Here is a 6267-nt window from a genome sequence, read left to right as displayed (position 1 = left end):
AAAAAAAAATATATATCTCTGGGAAATACTGGAGAAAAATCATTGAGCTTAGCTTAGCTTTTATTCGAGTGATTGTTAAGTTGAAATTAACTAGCCCCGGAAATGCTCAAGGTGCTAGTACCCTCTGGGAGGAACCAAGGAACTACCCAAAGATTATAAAGGTGTGATGGGGGATGGGCAAGGGCCTTGGAATCAAAAATTGAAACTTTTGACTTTCCAAAGCCTGATGCTTTAAAGCCTATTATCCCTATACAACTCCCCAGCCCCCCTGCCACATAGCAATGAACATTATGTGACTGAAAGTGGAAAATTCATAATATAATTGTCTTTTGGATACAGGAGCATCTAGATCAGTCCTGGTGAGTAAACTAGATGAGAACTGTAACTCTATTGGCTTTCTAAATGTAGTAGGTGTAGCAGGAAAACCTCAAAAGGTCCCAAAACTTTCTCCTCACATAATATGCATGTGACCCTTAACTGTAGAACATTCTTTTCTTTTAATGCCTGGATCTCCTATAAACTTGCCGGGGAGGGATCTTTTATGCAAACTTAGAGCCACAATAACCTGCTCTACAGATGGCTCCATGTCATTAGAAATACCCAAGGCATCTTTAAATTTACTCCCTGTACTTCTCTCAGAGAGCCAGGAGGTGGCTTGGGAATACCTTGGGAATACCTGCTGATATCTCTAAGTCTCTTTGGGTCACATCATCTTATAATGTAGGCCTACTTAAATCAGCTGTTCCTGTTAAAATTAAGACAAAAGGAGGTCATTTACCCAACCAAAACCCCATTTTGCCCCTTAGAGTAATAGAAATATAGAGAGATTAATCAACACAAACAGTCCAAATATGGAGCCACAAATTTTCCCTTTAAAAATTTTAAATCAATCACAGTGTAATGGTTGTTTTAAAAATACAGATATTATATTTGTTGTAAAGCTCTAAATACCGTAAGTCATTGAGAGGTGCTTTTGCTATTTAAGAAATACATATTTGCAAAATTGGGTTAAATTTAATAATGATTCAAATGAATATTTTCTAGTTATTTCGCTATTTCATTATGTTTATTAGGGAATGCTTAACTTTCTAAGAGAATCTTTTCAATGACATGTGGTAATAAACTCTTGTATATACTTGAAATATTTTGTTGGAAGGGAAATATTCCTTTTCAATTTCTGGCATTAAGATGTTAGGGTCTGGGAAAACAAAGGCTGTGCCCTCAGATTTCAGTGCCCTTAACCTCCTTCACACCTTCATTAAGATCTTTGGGTATTTGGTCTGTTTTGGAAATTTCCTTGGGCTCTTCTACACTGAGGGGCAGTCTCAACCTGAGTATAGTGTGAATGAGCTCCAGTTTGTATATATTGTTTTTGGGTATTTTGGTGTGAGTTATCATTTGCTTTATTTGGAGTTAGATGGGGAGTATTATTTCCATAATTGCTATCACTTCTATAATTGGTATTAGTTCTACAGGTGTAATTTCTGAAGTTACTATTTATAAAGTTATTATTCCTAATTGCTTGTTTCAAATTCCTACAATTAATCATTATGTGGCCCCTTTGGGCACAGAAGTATCATATAAGCAATTGATATGTGGATTCCTGCAAAGAGGCAATGGCCACAGCTTGACTTTGTTTTTCTTGTTTATCAAATCTTTCATTTAAGGATTTTAGTTCCTTCCTTAATTCTGCTACCTAATCATTTGTTTCCAATTTTTTTGTAATGGCCCTTTGATACATACACTATGATGCTCTGCAATTCGTCAAGGTGTATATTAGGCCAGTTTAGGCAGTTTGTCTTAAAATATTCCTGTACTGATTTGCAACAATTGTTTACAAACTATCTCCTTATTTACCTAATATCCCTGTCTTTAATAAGGTCAAAGTCTATATACCTTCCTCCCAGCTCAATAAGTCTATCCATAAACTAGGAAGGTATTTCAACACATGATTGCTTAAGGCTCTCTAACTTGGTCCATGTACCTGGTCTGTCCAAGCAATCTCTCATTGCCTGTAGCAATGCTTCTCTGCCTGTTTATCACTTTCAATTATTCTATTTCTTTTCTCAGTGCTAATATAAGTATGTTACTATCATCCCCATTTACTTTATGTTGAATAATAGAAGTGATAATGGGCATCCTTGTTTTACTCCTGATCTTATTGGGAAGGCTTCTAATTTATCCCCATTGCATATGATGTTTGTTGATGGTCTTAGTTATATACTGTTTATTATTTTTAGGAAAGGTCCTTCTATTCCTATATTTTTCAGTGTTTTCAATAGGAATGGATGCTGTATTTTGTCAAAGGCTTTTTCAGCATCTATTGAGATAATCATGTGATTTTTGTTTGTTAGACTATTGATATGGTCAATTATGTGGATGGTTTTCCTAATTAATGTTGAACCAACCTTGCATTCCTGGTATAAATCCCACCTGATCATGGTGGATGATCTTCTTAATTACTTGCTGGAGTCTCTTTGCTAGTATCCAATTTAAGATTTTTGCATCTATGTTCATTAGGGACCACAGTTTGGTAGGATGACTCATCATTGTCATTCTCTTCAATGAAATTGTTGATTGTTTCTATGATTTCTTCTTTGACAAATTGGTTTTGAAGAATCATATTATTTAATTTCCAATTAGTTTTTGATTTTCCTGTCCAGGTGCCCTTACTAATTATTATTTTTATTGCATTATGATCTGAGAAGGTTACATTTATTATTTCTGCTCTTTTGCATTTGTTTGCAATGATTCTATGCCCTATAACATGGTCAATCTTTGTGAATGTGCCATGTGCAGCTGAGAAGGTGGTGTATTCCTTTTTGTCCCTATTTATTTTTCTCCACATATCAATTAAATCTAATTTTTCTAGGACTTCATTCACCTCTCTTACCTCTTTCTTATTTATTTTTCGGTTTGATTTATCTAGATCTGACAGAGGAATATTTAGATCTCCCACTAGTATGGTTTTACTATCTATTTCCTTCTTGAGCTCTGCCAGTTTCTCCTTTATGAATTTGGGTGCTATGCCACTTGGTGCATACGTATTGAGCAGTGTTATTTCCTCATTGTTTATACTGCCTTTAATCAGGATGTAATGACCTTCCCTGTCTTTTTTAATCATATCTATTTTTACTTTGGCTTTGTCAGAAATCATAATAGCCACTCCTGCCTTCTTTTTCTCATTCGACGCCCAAAAGATTTTGCTCAAGCCCTGAACCTTAAACTTGTGTATGTCCACCCACCTCATGTGTGTTTCTTGTAGACAACATATGGTGGGATTTTGGTTTCTAATCCACTCTGCTATTTGCTTCCGTTTTATGAACGAGTTCATCCCATTCACATTCAGAGTTATAATTATAAATTGTGCATTCGCTGACATTTTCGTATCCTCCCCTATTCCTACCCCTTCTTCTTAAAGTATTCCCTTTTAAACTATTCACCCCCCTCTTTCCCACCCCCATGTCATCTTAGACCATTTAGTATTCCACCCTCTCCCTGTGAATTATTCTTCTTATTACTATAATAGTGAATAGAGTTCACTACAGAGAATTATACGTAGCATTTCTCCACCTAGGAATACAGATAATTAGATCTTACTGAGGCCCTTAAAAAGGCAAATTTAAAAATTATGAATTTTCTTTCTTTCCCCTCTGTTTCTTATTTACCTTTTCATGTTTCTCTTGATTTTTGTGGTTGGATATCAAACTTTCCATTTAGCCCTGGTCTTTTCTGTGCAAATACTTGGAAATCTTCAATTTTGTTGAATGCCCATACTTTCCCCTGGAAGTATATCGTCAATTTTGATAGGTAGTTGATCCGTGGCTGAAGGCCCAGCTCTCTTGCCTTTCTGAATATCATATTCAAAGCCTTGCGGTCTTTTAGCATGGAGGCTGCCAGATCCTGTGTGATCCTGATTGGTGCTCCTTGATATTTGAATTGTCTCTTTCTGGCTTCTTGTAAGATTTTTTCTTTTACTTGGAAACTCTTGAATTTAGCTATTATAATCCTGGGTGTTGACTTTTTGGGGTCAAGTGTCGAGGGTGATCTATGGATCCTTTCAATGTCTATATTGCCCTCTTGTTGTAGGACTTCAGGGCAATTTTGCTGAATAATTTCTTTTAGTTTGGAGTCCAGGTTTCTATCAATTTCTGGTTTTTCTGGAAGACCAATGATTCTCAAATTGTCTCTTCTAGACTGGTTTTCTTGGTCTGTCACTTTCTCATTGAGATATTTCATGTTTCCTTCTATTTTTTCAGTCTTTTGACTTTGTTTTGTTTGTTCTTGTTGTCTTGAGAGATCATTAGCTTCTAAATGCTCAATTCTAGCCTTTTCTAGCCTTAAGGGACTGGTTTTCAGCTATAACCTTTTGGTTTTCGGCTATAATCTTTTGGTTTTCAGCTATGATCTTTTGGTTTTCCTTTTCAATCTGGTCATTTCTGGTGTTCAATTTGCTTATCAGTTCATTTGATTTCTGAGCCTCACTTTCCAATTGCAAAATTCTGCCTTTTAAACTGTTATTTTCTTGCCTGATTTCCTTTTGAGCTATTTCCCATTTCTTTAACCAAATCTTTTCCAACTTTCTCGTCATCTCAGTTTTGAACTCTTCAAGAGCTTGTGACCAGTTTTCCTTATTTTGGAAGGGTCCAGATGCTTGTTTGTTCTCCTCCTCTGTTTGCTTGGTTGCCTGGATTTTCTCTGTGTAAAAGTTGTCGAGTGTTAAATATTTCTTTTTCTTGTTAATCTTTCTCTTCTAAACTTCTTGATTCTGGGTAGCCATTGTTAGCCCAGCAGCTTCTCAGCTTTATCCTCGCACTCAGGGTCTGTCTGCGGTATTTTGGGTCCTGAGGTCTGAGGTCTGATTTTTCTCAAGGTCAAGCCCCCTGGTGGACCCCCTTGCTTGATCCTCTGCCAGAGGTTCCTTTACAAGTCTCAGGGTGCTGCTTCCACAGTCATATACCCATCTGTACTTGTTCCCACTCAGGGTTTCAGAGCCTTCGCTTGGGCCTGTGTCTGCCTCCACCCGCGCCTCTGCCCGCGCATGCGCTCTGTGTCTGTGCTCAAAGTCCGTGCGCGTTCTTTAGCTTTTTGGGGTTCTAAGTCTTGCTGCTCTCAGGAACAGGCCCTGGAGCTGCCAATGACTAAATGGGTGCCCCAAACTTGCTCTATTTCTTTTTAGCTGGCTTTGGCACTATAGGTGGTGTGTGTGAAGGGGTTGGGGGAGTGGTTTCTCAGCCTGCAATGTAGTGAGAGCTGTTTCACCCCTTTATAGCATGGAAATGTCCCGATTCCACATACCTTCCACTCTGTGCCCTGTTGTGGGGTCCCTCCATTCGTCTGGACTTGTTTTTATGTCCCCTTGAGGAGTCCTGTGTGTTTTGGTCAGGAGAAGTTAAGAGCTGCTTTTTACTCTGCCGCCATCTTAACCCGGAAGCTCTTGAGTGATGTTTTGATGGTAAAAGGGAAGACAGACTTAAGAGAATGTGTCTGTCAGGAGTGCTCTCTCTGTATCACTAATACTGAGAGGAAGAGGGAAATTCTCTGTAAAAGATGACTTATCAGAGAATGAGCAAGTGATAGTAGCTTCAGAGGGGTCTTCACTTGTGGGTAATGTTGATGGGACTACAGGCTTGGTAAGCCCAGATCCCCTTTAGGCAAACCCCCCCACTGTGTTGAAACGGCACAGCAGGAGGTCTTGGCCATACAGAGTATGGCTTGAGCTGCTAGCCTCTCTTGCCCCTTGTTCCCTCTGTGTCCCCATATAAAATCTCCTTTATCTGACTGTGAATCAAATTTATTTTAGTAATGATTAAGGTAGCAGAAGGAGAAGGGGAGACGGAGAAGTATTGAGGAGTCCCTAATATCTAATCCCACAAGGTCCTTCTGCTTGGCCAGTCAAAATGGCCAAAACCAGAAATTCACCTTCCCTTCCCCTATTTCTTATCCTAATCTCAAATCTATACTACTAGAAATATAACAGGGTCTTTGATGTAAGGCAGGTAAGGGTTGAGAGTCTTCAGATTCCGGTTCAGAGGCTGTCAGAGTCCTCTAACCCCAAAAAAATAAAGAGACCTGAATCTCTTTCAGGTTGATGGTTGAAGCTGACTGGAAACACCAGGCTTTGGGGTAGAGATGTCCAAAGAAAACCCTTTGGGTTGGCTCTGAATCAAACCTGAGCAGACAACGTTCATCCTCTCCCAAGATCCCTGATCAAAACCCCCTTCAGTTTAGTTTCTCTTTCCCAAGATGCTCTGCTCCACATAAACT

Source organism: Gracilinanus agilis, chromosome 3, assembly GCF_016433145.1.
Source record: "Gracilinanus agilis isolate LMUSP501 chromosome 3, AgileGrace, whole genome shotgun sequence".
Lineage (NCBI taxonomy): Eukaryota > Metazoa > Chordata > Mammalia > Didelphimorphia > Didelphidae > Gracilinanus > Gracilinanus agilis.
Note: the sequence above shows the minus strand (reverse complement) of the source record.